Source organism: Acinonyx jubatus, chromosome B4 (assembly GCF_027475565.1).
Source record: "Acinonyx jubatus isolate Ajub_Pintada_27869175 chromosome B4, VMU_Ajub_asm_v1.0, whole genome shotgun sequence".
NCBI classification, from domain to species: Eukaryota; Metazoa; Chordata; class Mammalia; order Carnivora; family Felidae; genus Acinonyx; species Acinonyx jubatus.
Genome location: NC_069387.1, coordinates 52,070,907 through 52,087,808, shown reverse-complemented (window position 1 = coordinate 52,087,808; position 16,902 = coordinate 52,070,907).

The window sequence follows — 16,902 nt, the reverse complement described above, 5'->3', positions numbered from 1 at the left end:
CAGATTGGACCTTACAAGGAGGCATTGAATAATGAAGTACCCAGACAAATCCAACAGATAAACTAGTTGTACTAATCACCACTGGGCTGCTGCCATTGTGTAACTGACTAACATTAGGTGTAATATACATCCGTGCATTTGAAAACAAGAGCAGGTAGCTCTGGGTACAACTGGTCATATAATTAAAAGATAATTTCTTTAATTTTTAAATTGCATAAAGTATAACTAAGAAGGAAAAAAGATATTCTGGGCAACAGACTCATATTTGAGGCACGGCTAATACTAATATGCCAAGAAAATAAATAAAATCTAAACTAAGCACTGTCAATGACAAAAATTCCACTTGAACTTAAGGACTTGTGATGATATTGACCTCTGGAAAATATAACTTGAAATTATTAGAGGAAAGACAAAATCTGATCTCCTTAGTCTTTAAATAAACTCTGTAAGAAACTACCAGCCATATTTTTCATAATATGAATGTAGAACTTCCATTTGCCAAATTATGTCATCCAAAAAAACAAAAAAATAACTACATATAGTCTTGACTTAACATGAGGCCACCAGTGTTTTAAATAACTTATTACTGACAAATGATAAATTAGCTGGTACGACAAATCCCTACTTGCCAATAGATACTTGTCCAGTATCTGGTTATGGTAACTAGTGTTTGTGCAACATGGATCCATTTATAAAGTACGATTTCCACGTATAGTATTTCATTTAAATCTCACAGGTACCTGATAAAGTATTATCACTACTCTCCTTTGACAGAAGGAGAAGTAATATTTGACAAAGTCATAAGGCTAATACAGCAAAAAGGCTTAAAATAGAACCCTTGGTCCTCCAACTCCAGTTACCATGATCGTTCCACAAGAGAAAGCTCAAAAGACAACTTAAAATTCAGAAATTAAAACAACCACAATGGTTTTGAGAGTTTTAATTACTGCATCAAGTGAACACGTTACTATTCAAGCATTTTTTAGAAATAGATTGCAACTGATACCTTGAGAACTACTGAGAAGGCAGAAGACTAAAAAAAAACAAATGTAAGATTAACAAAAACATAGTCTTGTGCTGCCACATTTCATTCTCCCATAGGGCACCATGGCATTATCATGTATTAGGTTCCTAGGGATGCCATAATAAAGTACTGCAGACTGGGTGGTTAAAAAGCCAGAAATCTATTTTCTCGTAGGCTAAAAGTCTGAGCTCAGGGCATAAGCACAATTGGTTTCATCTAAGGCCATTCCCCTCGGCTTATGGATGACCACCTTCTCTCGGCATCTCCACACCATCTTCCTTCTGTATGTATCTATGTCCAAATTTCTCTTATAAGAACACTGGTCACATTAGATTAGGGCCCATGCTAATGACCTCATTTTAACTTACCTCTTTAATTTACCTCATTCTAAGCTACCTCTTTAAAGACACTATTTCCAAATATATTACATTTTGAGTTACTATAAATAAGACATACACATTTTCAACATAAAAATTTGGAAGGGGGATAAAATTCAGCCCATAATATATCACTCATAAACATTTGCCACTCACTTACTATTACTGACCCCTGCCCTCAATGGAATATCTATGTGGTTATGACATGAAATTGAAAAGTTAAATGAAAATCCAAAAGTAAAAGGACAACAAAAATATTTCATTGCATGTTCATGATTATATTGATCCACACGATAAAAGCTAAATTTTGTCAGATTATCATTTTAGGAGGGAACTGTGCAATATATTTTAGAAATAATGATGACTTAAGTGGTTAAAATGCTTATAATTTGCTGCCTCTTTAACTGCCTGGAAAATTAATTCATTTGAAATATTCTATTAATTGATAATAAAGACATTACTATAATTAGAAAAATTTAAAATGACTTAGAAAAGTTAGAACATAAAATATATACTCAACAAAGAAGCATATGAATATGTGAGTTTATGAATGAATTAAGGGAAAAACAAAATGTCATAATCACCAGTGAAATGAATAAATAGTTTTAAATACAGTGGCTACTTATGCTTGTTCTTATGATCCTCTAAAAATAAATTAGTTTCTCTATTTCTCCATTTCTACTGCAAACTTCATTGCCTACTAGCCCCTGTTTTTCACACCATATTTAAAATTAAAAATTTATATTATTTCTTTAACAAAAGTTTCTGGAAATGTTATATTGAAATATATATATTCAAGTTAAAAATTAAATATTATATAGGTCAACTTTCTCACAAGACTAACAATCAAAAAATAAGCAAATATGTCATTAAAAATTTTAGCAATGTTATAAATACTCAAGCTAAAAGTGATCATAAATTTTTGTATATAATTCTTTGATTACAAGTATATATAATATATATATTATTTAGCATACTATTATATATATTAACATTATATATGTGTTGACTTTCTGACTACAAACATGGACCAAGTTCTTTGGAAACGGGTTAACAATTATGTTTTAGTTTTATTCCAAATTCAGAATGCATCATACTCGAAGACTCAGTGTGAACTGTTTCTCCCCAAATATCTAACTTTATACTACTCACATATGTAACTCAGGTAACATGGAATGATGATAATAAAACATTTTCTATTTGAATTGCATTGCATAATTCTTACCTCTTATAAACAGACGTCATCTAAAGAACAATTGCCTCTTTTGATATTTATTTACAGTCCTCGGGCTTCACATGACAAAATCGTTGTTAACAGCAGTTAGTTTATTTAGCCATAAATTTTTTCAAGTACAGGTAACACCATCACAATGAATGAATGACATTACATAAAAGGATAAAAAGGAAAAAAAAAAAAAAAGCAGAAGCCTGACATGATCAACTACTTTTATTGGGCTTGAGCTGATACATTATCAAAAAAATTGTCACTGGGTTTATGATACCTATTAATATTTAGCCAGCAAGATCGATTTGTTTTCACTCTTTTGCATGGCTTTGTGGTTGCTTTTTTGCTTGCGTGCTCGCTTTTTTTTATTTTCCTTATTTGTCTCATTTTTAAAAATCAGATTATATTCTCTTCCCCTTATCCTTACCAACTTTTATAAATCTAAAATTTTTATTGTAATTCAAAATATTTTCCACTCTAGAGATTATCATTAAGGAGGCACTTCTATTGTATTTAATTAAATTCACCTGTACATCTAGAAAAACTAAATTGTCCTGTTAATACATCTAGTAGCAAATTACAATGTCCTATAATTATGGAGAGGAAAAAGATTGCTCAACTATAGGGTGAGGTCCACAGTAGGGTGGCTTTATGGTGATGATTGATCAGAATAGAACTCTTGGAGAAGCAGAGGCAGAGATAAAAGAAAAACCTTAACTACCGACCTAACTCAATGACCTTGAATAAATCAACAACTTATCTTTTTTTTTTTTTCACCTTGACAATTATTGCTTTTTCTGCCTGTTGGTTTGGACTACTGAACTGGAGTAATGCCTGGATAATTTACTTCTGCTAGCTGAAACTATATATGATATAAATTTCTGCTTTAGTTTATACTCTATACAATGTTTTTCTGCACAAATTATAGGTTTGAACAAGACAGCAAGAATTTAGGGTGTTGATTTAACTACTTGAGTAGACAAACTGAGACCAACCAGTTAAGGAAGCACCATTTGTACATACATAAGTATTATGTTCACTATAGCTAACCTTTTTCCTGATCTTTACTGAAGATTCAGCCAGGACTTTTGGGTGTCAAAGTCCCATGTTATAGAAGTGTGAGTTACTCTGCATTTAGAAAACATGACACTGCCTTTAATTAAAATCCCTCCATAATTCCAATGTTCAATTCTCAAGTGACTAAATTAGGAATAGCCTGCAGGGTGAATTAACAAATCCAGATTACTGTAGTACTTTTAAGTAATCCAATGACATTATGTGACTACAGGTTTAAAAGCATTTTTCTCACATACCAAATTGTATTCTATTGTTTTAATGAAATACACAGAATCCCTCCCCATTAACTGTACCATGCTTGTCTCTGTCTTCACGATGTTGAATCAGTTATATTTTTCCCTCCCAAAAACATTTTATACATTTATTCATCTTTCAGTAATCTTTGTAACAGGAAAACTTGGCTTTCTTTGTCTTCAAATTTCCGTTTTCCTTTTTGTGAAGGCAAGAAAATTCTAAGTCTTTTTTTTTAAATTTTTTTAACATTTATTTATTTTTGAGACAGAGAGAGACAGAGCATGAACAGGGGAGGGGCAGAGAGATAGGGAGACACAGAATCTGAAACAGGCTCCAAGCCATCAGCCCAGAGCCCGACGCGGGGCTCGAACTCACGGACTGTGAGATCATGACCTGAGCGGAAGTCGAACTCTTAACCGACCAAGCCACCCAGGTGCCCCCTAAGTCTTAAAATAGAACTTACAAAATTTGACTTGATGTCCTGGAAATCTGTAAAATCCCATTACCATAAGGCTGACCAGAAAATAATTGGAAAATGACCCCAACAAAATGAGTCTATTTTGTAGAGACGAAGTTTAGCACATAGTATGTGTTAAACCACAAGAACCAACTATTTGGCTATCTCAGTTGGAGAATCCTAGCTTCTTGCTAGCAAATTTATGTGTAAATGTTCAAGAGCTGCTCTCTTGCCCAGAAGTGACTGCATTTAGTGATAGATTGAATGCCCCATGCACAACCTGTAATTCCTTTGGCAGGGGACAAATGAATACTAACAGATGGGATAATCAAAAGATCACCCAGCATATGGCCTTTATAGTATATGGTTTTGAGCAAAGGCAGTATACAATAAAAGCACCATCTTACACTATTTTTAATGACAGCCTGTAGTTTTCTATTTGAATTTCAAGAATTGGTAAGATCTGTTCTATTTCCAGGCTATAGTCTTCCTCCATTGTCTAAAAGTTTGCTATAAAAAGAGGCTCCCTCATTTTATTGTTCCTAAAATCAAATTTTTAACCTTAGAAAATTTTCCATGAGAATAGTAATGTAAGTTCCATATGGGGATGGAATGATATGTGTTAAATTACTGACCAATTGCTTCATTAATTATTAAAGAAAAACTTGGGGACACCTGTGTGGCTTAGTCGGTTAAGCGTCTGACTTCGGCTCAGGTCGTGAGTTCGGCTCAGGTTGTAAGTTTGAGGCCCACGTCAGGCTCTGTGCTGATAGCTCAGAGCCTGGAGCCTGCTTCACATTCTGTGTCTCCCTCTCTCTCTGCCCCTCCCCTGCTCACACTCTGTCTCTGTCTCTCTCTCACACAAATAAATAAACATTAAGAAAAATTAAAAAAAAAAAGAAAAAATTATACTGAATTCCACAAAGTGTAATGTAAGCCAGAGAAGAGAATCATTCGTTCTAAATTTTCAGGTCCTAGGAAATAAAATAGGTATCCTTTACTTTAGTATTCTTACTCAGCAAAGCTATGAAGCTTTATCATGAACCTTATAAAGATTGCCACACAAGACCTATTCTAGTAATTTAAGACAAATGGCACCAGCACCTTATTCTCCAGTCCCTTATTCAGTGGAAATCACAACCAAATATTTAAAATGGCTAAAAATTGTTAACAGTCTTCCAATGTTCACAGTATAAAGATCTGGAAACCACCAGAAAAATTTTAACTGAGTCTTCAACCAAAAAAAGAAATCAGTGTCTTTAAGAAGCAATAAAAGGAGGAGAGTGGTTCTCACCCCCAATGAACCTCTTGCAATTGATCTGAAAAGATGTGTGTGTGTGTGTGTGTGTGTGTGTGTGTGTGTGTGTGTGTGTTTCATTGGAAGCATAGTGGCTCACAAAAGGCATAACCCTATCACATCATCTGAAATCCTTCTTGCAACAAGACAAGATTCTTAAGGATCTTTCAGTTGAAAGTAATAGAAATCCACTCAGACCAGCTCAAATGAAAGAGGAATTTAGAAGACAGATTCAAGGGTATCTCAGAGTAGCCAAAAGCAGACACATTTACATTTTGATAAAAATGAAAAACTCTTAACGCAGTTTTCCACCCTTCATAACAACTTCTCTACTTCTCAGCTAGACCATCTTCTACAATGCAGTTCTTTTTCAAGTGTGTTTAGTTTCCTGTCCCTAATTCTTTAACTTATAGATGGAATGTCCATTGCTACCTAACTCAGTCTCTGGGGCTTTGAGTTTAATTTACCAAGAGAGTGAATCTGGTTGTCTCAGCATTGTCACATTTCACTTTGGCCCAATCAAATGTGGCCTGGGATGGGGGTGGGGGTGGGGGTAGTGTCATCTGATATGCAAAGGCAATGGGACTGGGTGGGGCTGGGATAACTGAAGAAACTGTTTCCTTTTCTGCCCAGCCAACCAAATAATTTTTTTATAGGCAATTGGTATCAGTAATAAAACTTGTTCAGTTTAGAGAAAATTAATTTCTATAGATTATATAAATGCTCTATATACTGAAGATGTTCAATAGTGATATGAAAGTATCCTTCCTAATACCACAAACACACCATATAACTATTACAACATTATAGCATTTTTAATTAGCTGAGTATAGAAGAACATATCTGAAACTCAGACATGGATCTATCTAATAATTACCTTTTGAAAGTCATTATCTCACAATGGAAAGAAAAATTCACATCGGAAAATTTATTTTAAAAACTACTATTCGTGTATTTCATTAGATTTCAATTAGTAGTCATATGCAAATCACAAACTCAGATAGATATTTTCTAAAATTCTTTGTAAGGTCAGCATAAAATGTATCAGTTCACTAGCTTAAAACAAATCATTAGCATTATTTATAACAAATAATACTTTCCATTTATAGCTTCTGGGCTGGTCACTTTCTCTATATATTCTCATATACTCACAACAATTCTTACATTTACATGTGTTTTTTAACCATTTTACAAATGAGGAATCTGAGTTTCAGGAATATTGTATTTTGCCCAAGTTACCTAAGGTAAGTGTAGTGGTAGCAGGATTCTCTAATAATATTCAGGCAATCTTTCTACTAACCCAAACATCTTTGCAAGACAATGTACTAACATCTGTTAGAAAATTGACATTATAAATACAGATACCCATGATGACTATAAATGTGAATGGCGTCCCCTAGCATGATGCGGTGTAAAACTTGCACAACTATATATGTCAGCCTGCTAATCAAAATAGTAAGGATATTATCAGTCAATCCTCCTTTCTACATGACGTACCATTCATTAATACCCCAGCCCTCCCCACTGCTCCCATTTACCCCTACCCCATTACCTAGGTAAATGATTAAACTCTGAAAGTGTTTTAGCACATTTGTTTCACTGATATATCCCAGTGATAAAAGACTTTAAAAGGAGTGTTAAACCACAGTTCCAATAAAAATCTCTACATATAATTCAATCGGTAAATCATTATGTGGTCCAAGAAATGCACATAGTTTATAACCCACTGTCCCCCTGTGACCTCCTTTATTTAAAGAAAATCTTAGTTATACAGCTAACAAAGGAAATCTCTTAACAAACATCAACAGAGCCTCCATTTTGCTATCTCCTATTATGATGAAATGAAATGTGACATCATTTCAGGTGACCCGTTTAGAAGACTTAAGTACATACATTAGCTGTGCTTACATTCATTTAATTATTTCTTCCACAACTGCAGGGAAGAACTTTTTCCAGAATGATGGTTTTGCTGGCTAATCTTACATTAGACCAGCAATGCTCAAAGAGAATGGAAGAAAGAAAAAAGGAGAGATCAGAATCTTCAGGGAGACAGGTGTAGTTTGGAAAAGTGTATTCATTACAAGACAATATTAGGGGCACCTGGGTGGCTCAGTTGGTTAAGCCTCTGACTTTGGCTCAGGTCATAATATCAGGGTTCCTGAGTTGGAGCTCCATGCTGGGCTCTGTGCTGATAGCTCAGAGCCTACAGCCTGCTTCGGATTCTGTGTGTCTGTCTCCCCTCCCCAGCTCATGCTCTCTCTCTCTCTCTCAAAAATAAATTAACATTAAAAAAAGACAATATGGTAGTTAAAGGAAGGGAAGTCTTGTTTTACAATTATAATCTACAGAAAGTAAGGGAGGGATGAGAAAGAAGGAAAACATAGTGTGTATGTAACAACTTGAGTAACACTTGACTAGACATTTCATCCAGAAATCAGAGGAACCATATCACTGAACAGTATCTTGATGACATCCTTTCCACTCAAGACAAGAGAGGGGATCAAGAACCAGCTAGGTTTCCTGACCTTGGGTTTAAACTTAAAGGAGTCGAAAGTTTTAGCTTTTGTGCAGTAGCAAATTTGTGCAGGGGAACAGCATGAGGCCTAGAAGAGTGGTCTTGAAATATATCTGTTGTAGATTTTTTTCCAACAGCCATACTCATATATTTCTAAGCTCCACATAGCTACCAACTTTAGATATTTATTCCTGTGGAACTGAGGAACATAGCAGCCCAACTGATGCTAACATAACTTTATTTACATTCACATTACAACTACTCCTACTCCTGAGGTAGCTTGCAACCCTCAGGAGCACAGTATTTTGGAAAGGTTTTACATGCATATGTATGTAAATGTATATATACATCTTCCTATAAGATTTACTTATGTATATATAATAGTTGCATGGACTTAAGATGAGAATTGAAGTGTAAATATTAAATGGTTGAAGGAGGTGAAGACTCTTAGAGGCACAACTCATTCTTATATGGAGGCCATGATCCATATATTAACTCAACTTGAGGGTGTCAGGACAGACTCAAAGAAAAGTGAAAGTAACTTTAAATAGGCCTCCAGAGTCTCTAGGAATAGGTCTTGCACTGAGGTGGACTATAGCAGCGGCTGGCTTAGGCCAAAACATTTTCCTGCTGACAATTGCCATCTGACTGCTTCCATTAGATTCGTGAGGCATAAAATAAAGATACTTGGAGTTTCAAAAAATAAAATAAGGGGTGCCCGGGTGGCTCAGTCGGTTAAGCGGCTGACTTCGGCTCGGGTCATGATCTCGCGGATCTCGCGGTCCGTGAGTTCGAGCCCCTCGTCCGGCTCTGTGCTGACAGCTCAGAGCCCGGAGCCTGCTTCGGATTCTGTGTCTCCCTCTCTCTGACCCTCCCCCGTTCATGCTTTGTTTCTCTCTGTCTCAAAAATAAATAAACGTTAAAAAAATTTTTTTGAATAAAATAAAATAAAATTAGGGGCAAATCCACCTGGGGAAAACCCCATGAATGTGCCTAACTAGATCATGAACATATTTTTCTAGAGACTGCTAGCCTCTCATTAGTACTCCTTAGTGGTAAAGATAAGCCAGGAAGTAGAAAATTTATACAGAGAAATAATTACTGTACAGATTGAAGAGAGTTTCCTACCCTTTGCTCTTTCAAGGATCCAGAAAAAGATCCCTTTATATATGCTTCTTTCTTTTTTTTTTAATGTTTTATTTATTTTTGAGAGAGCACAAGTGGGGGCGGGGCAGAGAGAGGGGGACAGAGGATCTGATGTGGGCTCTGCGCTGACTATAGCAAGCCCAATGCGGGACTTGAACTCACAAACTGCGAGCTCATGACCTGAGCTGAAGTTGGACACTCAACTAACTGAGCTACCCAGGTGCCCCTGTATGTTTTTTTTCTTAATCACTTTTTAAAACATTGAATAAAGTGATTGAAGATGGTTCATGTTGAAGCAGTTGAAAGGTTCATTTCAAACATTCATAAAAATAAAAACAGCAGCTTCTCAGAGAACACACTTTATGACAAAAGTCTCCCTCAAAACCTAGTATGCACTAGCAGTATTTAAGAGACCAACTAAGTGTATAATTATTTCATTAAAAATATCTTTTATCTAATAGGTGAATTGTTTGTTAAAATTTCCAATGCTGTTTTCTTCAGTTTCTTTTGCTAAATTTCAGATTAAGGCATGAATATTTCTATTTGACTATTAACAGAAAAATTACATTTTACAATAAAATTATATTCCCTTGAATGATAAATTCACATTTCTTCCCAATGTTCTTATATAACTTATATAAGCAAGTTTTATATAACTCCCTTCTACTGCTTTCTGGCTAGTCTTCTATACGTGGAATCCCACTAATTTTATCTCCAGAGATGCTTGTTGGCAATCCTTCAAAATTGTATTGGCAGCCTGTCTTGGTAAGGCACCAGTTTCTTTCCCTTTTGTCCACATATGCCTGTTCACTTAGATCCTGACCTTGCAAAGGAAGTTTGTTCACTGGAAGTGATGAGGTAAAGATCCCCTTACCTCAAATTTTTCTATCACATTTTCTTAAAAAACATTCTCTTAGTCTAGGAAACTCCTCATTTAAAATGAAAAAAAAAAAAGACACAGAAAAGCCATTTGAAAGTTTCTTGTAAAGCTAAGCATACACTTACAATCTCACTTCAGAATTATGGAAACACATATACTTGCAAAGACCTGCATACAAATGTTCACAGCAGCTTTACTCGTAATAACTATAAACTGGAAACAACCTGAATCCAAAGCAGGTAAATAGCCATGAAATAGAATACTACTCACTTAGCAAAAGTAAGAAACAAACTCCAATTGATACATGCAGCAACATAGATAAATCAAATTGCCAAAACATGGAGTGAAAGAAACCAGATACAAAAGATTGCAGTCAATATGTTTCTGTTTATACCACCATCTAGAAAAGGCAAAAGCATAGTGCCAGAAAGCAGATCATTGGTTGCCAGGGACAGATGTTGGGAGAGGACACTGACTGTAAAAGGGCATGAAGAAACTTTTTGGGGTAACGTATGTGTTCCCTACCTTATTTTGGTGGTCATCACACTTATTAACTCTCATTGAACTATACCCATAGAATGGGTGAATTTTTACATGTAAATTATAGCTCAATAAAGCCGATTATAAAGAAGAAATACACAAATGCAACGATTTAGATCAGTGATCCTTAAAATATTTTGTATCATGGTATTTAATGAAAGCTATTGACCTGGTTTCACAAAATTGATAGAGAAAGATCATGAAGTTTTGTAAACTCACTAGTAGTATCCATTGCCCCCAAGCTTAAACACCTTTCTTTGGAGGATAAGTTAAGATAGCCTGATGAATTTTAAATAATCAGATCCCTTACCTGAGTATCAATTGCATGGAGGAAAGGGGAGCTTGAGGGGTGAGAGGTAATTGCCCTGTTTTACCTGTGGAGAGGCAGTCAAAAGGAATTTTGAGAATGTGGAAATAAATATCATCCACTTACAATTTTTCTAAGATCTCAAGTTTGGCAACCATGACCATTCCACTGAAAATCACTTCCCACACCATCATTGACACAAATAACCAAGGGTTGCAAATGCCTTTGATACCAACAAGATATAGTGAAATAGAAGCTTTCAGTGATGAAAGCTAATAGTTTTGCATTCATCTTATGTGGACTACTTAGGGCCAACATTTCCTTTCCTCTTGTACAAAAGATAATCAATCAAGGCCATGTCCTTTAGATTTCCAAAATAGCACACATTTTATTATAACCATCTCATAAGGAGTAATTTTGCATTAAAAAATTTTTAAATTGTCATTTAGATACTTTTTAATTAGCTATCAGTTTTCTATGTAGCATTCTGTATATAATTGGTTTACCAAGAAAATTGGCTAAATTCGATTACTCTATCAATTGTCCTTCTTCCCTTCCCATTAATTTTCTAAAACAAAATATTTCCACATGATGAGTCTTGAGTTCCCTGATTGCTACAAGGAAAACTGATTTTTCTCAATCTCATTTCTTTTTTTATTCTTTTTTTTCCATTTTATTTATTTTTGATAGAGAGAGACAGAGCACAACTGGGGGAGGGGCAGAGAGAGAGGGAGACACAGAATCCGAAGCAGGTTCCAGGCTCTGAGCTGTCAGCACAGAGCCCAACATGGGGCTTGAAATCACAAACCGCTAGATCATGACTGAGCTAAAGTCAGACGCTTAATGACTGAGCCACCCAGGCGCCCCTCAATCTCATTTCTTGAATACTGCATGTACTATAGTTTAAAGAAATAGCAAAAACCACCATTGCTTTCCAAATTAATATTGATATTTTGGTAACAAGCACAAATTATTACATTGTACATCTTAAAAAGTTGTAATTTTCAAAAGTGGTTGGGAATGGAAGAATTTTTTGTAAGAGCAATGTCAAAGCTTTGAACTTTATATGGGTTAGATGACAAAAATCATACACATTGATCAGTTAACAATTAGAGTGGGATTTCCATTTATTCTTTGCTTATTTGTTTAATGGGAGGGGGGATGTGGGCTAGAGAAAGCAAAGAATTAGAAACTGCCACATCTTGCAAAGGATCTACATATTATCTAGTCACCAGAGTTATATACTTTCTCAACATCAACCCCAAAAAGTCTAATAGTCCCTTGTTCCTTAGTTGGATTTTATACCATGGGACAATCAATCTGTTAATTCAGGCCATGTGAGAGGCATGTCTTTTGCAAGGTAGGAGAAAAAAGATTGTGAATGGGGAGGAGAAAGGAGAAAGCTTGCACTCTATCATAAAAGAACTCATGGGCTTTTTCATTAATTTCAGCAAAGAATCCTTTTGTAAGGTAAGAATCAGAATATTGATTATCTTTAAATTCTGTGTTAGCATAGCCCTTGGAAAGCCTCTGCAGGCTCCCAGTGATACAGGGTGGTATTGGCATAAAAACAGATACATAGATCAATGGAACAGAGGAGAGAGCCAAGAAATAAAACCACACATATGTGGTCAACTAATTGATGACAAAGGAGCCAAGAATATAGAGTGAGAAAGGGACAATCTCTTCAATAAATTGTGTTGGGAAAACTGGACAACCACATACAAAGGAATGAAATTAGAACACTATCTTACAACATACATAATAATTAACTCAGAACAGATTAAAAAACTTGAAAAAACTTGAAACCATAAGACTTCTTGAGGAAAACATAGGCAGTAAACCCATGACATCAATCTTGGGAGCTATTGTTTGAATTGGATATGAAAAGCAAAGACAACAAAAGTAAAAATAAACAAGTGGGACTACATCAAACCAAAAAGTTTCTGCACAGCAAATGAAATCACCAACAAAAGAAAAGGCAACCTACTGAATGGGAGAAATTATTTGCAAATCATATATCTGATAGGGGGTTAATATCCAAAATATGTAAAAAACTCATACAGCTCAATAGCAATAGCAACAACAAAACTGATTTAAAACGGGCAGAAGCGGGCACCTGGGTGGCTCAATCAGTTAAGCGTCCAACTTTGGCTCAGGACATGATCTCAGGGTTCATGTCTTTGAGCCCCACAATGAGCTCTCTTCTGTCAGCACAGAGTACACTTCAGACCCTTTGTCCCACCTCCCACCTGCCCTTCCCCCGCTTGCACTCTCTCAAAAATAAGATAAAACATTTTTTAAAATTAATTAATTAAAAAATAAATAAACATTGTTAGAGGAACTGAATAGACAATTTTCCAAAGAAGACATACAGACAGCCAACAGGTATATGAAAATGTGCTCAACATCACTAATCAGGGAAATGCACATCAAAATCATAATGTGCTATCACCTCACACCTGTCAGAATGGCTATTATCAAAAAGACAAGAAATAACCAGGGTTGGCAAAGATGTACGGAAAGGGAAATCTTTGTGCATCGTGGTGGGAATGTAAATTGGTGTAGCTACTGTGAACAGCATTATGGATGTTCCTCAAAAAATTAAAAATAGAACTACCATACAATCCATCAATTTCACTTCTAAGTATTTATCCAAAGGAAATAAAAATACTAACTGAAAAAGATATCTGTATCTCCATGTTAGTTGCAGTATAATTTATAATACACAAGACATGGAAGCATCTTAAGTGTCCATTGATGGATAAATACATAGATAAAGAAAATGTGATACATACACACACACACACACACACACACACACATACAGTGGAATATTATTTGGACATAAAAAAGAAAAAAAGTCTTTCCATTTGCAACAATATGGATAGACCTTAAGGGTATTACACTAAGTGAAATAAGTCAGACTGAGAAAGACAAATACTATATTATCTCAATTACATGTGGAACCTATAAAATAAAATTATACATAAAATAAAATAAAGTAAAACCAAACATAGATACAGAGAACAGACTGGTGGTTGCCAGAGGCAGGGGTGGGGTGGGCAAAATGCGTGAAGAGATTCAAAAGGTACAAATTTCCAGTTATAAAATAAATAAATAAATAAGTTCTGGGGATATAATATACAACATGGAGACCACAGTTATTAATATTGTACTGTATATTTGAAAGTTAATAAAAGAGTAGACCTTAAAAGTTCTTATAAGGAAAAAAATTGCAAATCTGTGGTGATGGACATTAACTAGATTTATTGTGATGATCATTTTGCAAGACCTATGAATATCAAGTCTTTATTTTTTTTAAGTTAATTTAATCATTTTGAGAAGGGGGAGGCAGAGAGAAAGGGAGAGAAAGAACCCCAAGCAGGCTCCCAGCTGTTAAATAAATAAACTTAAAAAAAATAAAACAAAATTTGTGCTAGTTTTGGATTTTATTTGCTTGTTTTTGTTGCACATGTGTAGGTACATGTATTTGGCTAAAATGTCTTTCCTATTTTCAATATGGCATTCAAGTATTTGGAAAATACTTTGTCCTCTTATGAGGCTGTCCTCACTGAGTTCAGAGTTAAATTCAGTGATAGTAAAGAAATACATTTTACCATCTACTCTATGGGAGTTACTATGCTCAGTGACATAGGAGATACAAAGGTGAATCCTTCAAGGAATGTAGAGTCTGTATAAAAAGTAAACATTCAAAAAACTGCCAAAAGCTACAAAAGTGAATGAGACTATTCCTAATGCTATGCAAAGTCTTTCTAAAGGATAGGCTAACACTATTAGTTTAGAAAAATCAATTTTGAGAAAAATGAATAAAGTCTTTTTTTTAAATGTTACTTATTTTTGAAAGAGAATAAAGTAAGTAGGGGAGGGGCAGAGAGAGAGGGAGATACAGAATCCACAGCAGGCTCCAGGGTCTGAGCTCTTAGACAGAGCTCAGTGCAGGGCTTGAACTCACGAACTATGAGATCATGCTCTGAGCCAAAGTCAGACACTTAACCGACTGAGCCACCTAGGTGCTCCCCAAAATGCATAAAGTCTTAATAAAACTTTTCATGGCTATTGATTATCTTTCATCATTTGTATTAATCCATTCATTCATTTAGTAGAGCTTCCTTGAAAGCCTACTATGTACCCAGCATAATATTGCTAATAAAAATGCAGTGTGGTTGAATGATGAAGATGTGGTTGCTGTCTGCAAAATGTTCATAGTCTTTGGGGAAAATAGACATTTAAACAAAAAAATCTGGTACAATGTTGTATTATAAATATAACGAAAACATGTATAATTAAAGTAAATGGACCAGATTTTTTTTCTAATTCATAAGGGCTTTCATGTTAATTTTTATTTTATTTTTTTTAACGTTTATTTATTTTTGAGACAGAGAGAGACAGAGCATGAACGGGGGAGGGTCAGAGAGAGAGGGAGACACAGAATCTGAAATAGGCTCCAGGCTCTGAGCAGTCAGCACAGAGCCCGATGCAGGGCTCGAACTCACATACCGCAAGATCGTGACCTGAGCCGAAGTTGGACGCTTAACCGACTGAGCCACCCAGGCACCCCAATTTTTAACTCTTAGAACAAGCCAATGTAGTGAGAACTGATTAGGCTGTGGGTATGTTTTGAAGCAAGAGTTGAGAGCATTTGCTAATAGGTCAGATGTCAGATAAAAGAAGAATAGTAAGTTTCATTCTTTTGCATGACACTTTCCAGTCTGGAAAACAGTACAGTTTCTTCAAAAAGTTAAAAATAGAACTACTCTATGATCCAGCAATTGCACTACTAGGTATTTACCCAAATAATACAAAAATACTATTTCAAAGAGATACATGTTACCCCTATGTTTATGGCAGCATTATCAACAATAGCCAAATTATGGAAAGAGCCCAAGTGTCCATAGACTGATGAATAAAGAAGATGTGATATTTACACACACACACACACACACATACACACACACACACAATGGGATATTACCCAGCCATAAAAAATGAAATCTTGCCATTTGCAAAATCATCGATGAAGCTAGAGATTATTATGCTAAGTGAAATAAATCAGTCAGAAAAAAACAAATACCATATGATTTCACTGTTTAGAAAAACAAAACAAATGATCATAGGGGAAAAGAGAGAACAAAACCAAGAAACAGACTCTTAACTATAGAGAACAAACTGATGGTTATTGCAGGGCAGGTGTGGGGGATGGGCTAAATAGGTAATAGGGATTAAGGAGGGCACTTATGATGAGGACCAGGTGTTGTATGTAAGTGTTGAATGACTAAATTGTACACCTGAAACTAATATCACACTGTAAGTTAACTGACTGGAATTTAAATAAAAACTTTAAAAAAATAAAAAGAATAGTAAAAGTAGGTGTAAGGTTTAAGACATAAAGAGGTGGAAAAATTGAGGTGCTATTTATTGAAATGGTTTATCAGTTAACATTTGCTTTGTAACAAAACACTCCAAAACTTGGTGGCTTAAAAGTGACTTATTAGTTCAAGATTCTGTGGGTTGGCAGTTTTGTTTAGTCCATGGGGCCTCTCTAGAAGGCTAGCTCAGGCTTACTCACATAGAGGCAGCTTTCCAGAACAGCAAGAGTAAAAACTGTTAGGCCTCTTAGGGATTTATAGAATTTGCATCATGTCACTCCTGCCACATTTAATTCAAAAAAAGGACAAGGACAGGTCAGATTAAAGAAGTCAAGAAATAGACTCCATCTCTGGATGGAAAGAGTTGAAAATAATGGCCATTTTTACTCTACCATAGATAGGAAAGACACGAACTGTAGTCTACTCTAAGACT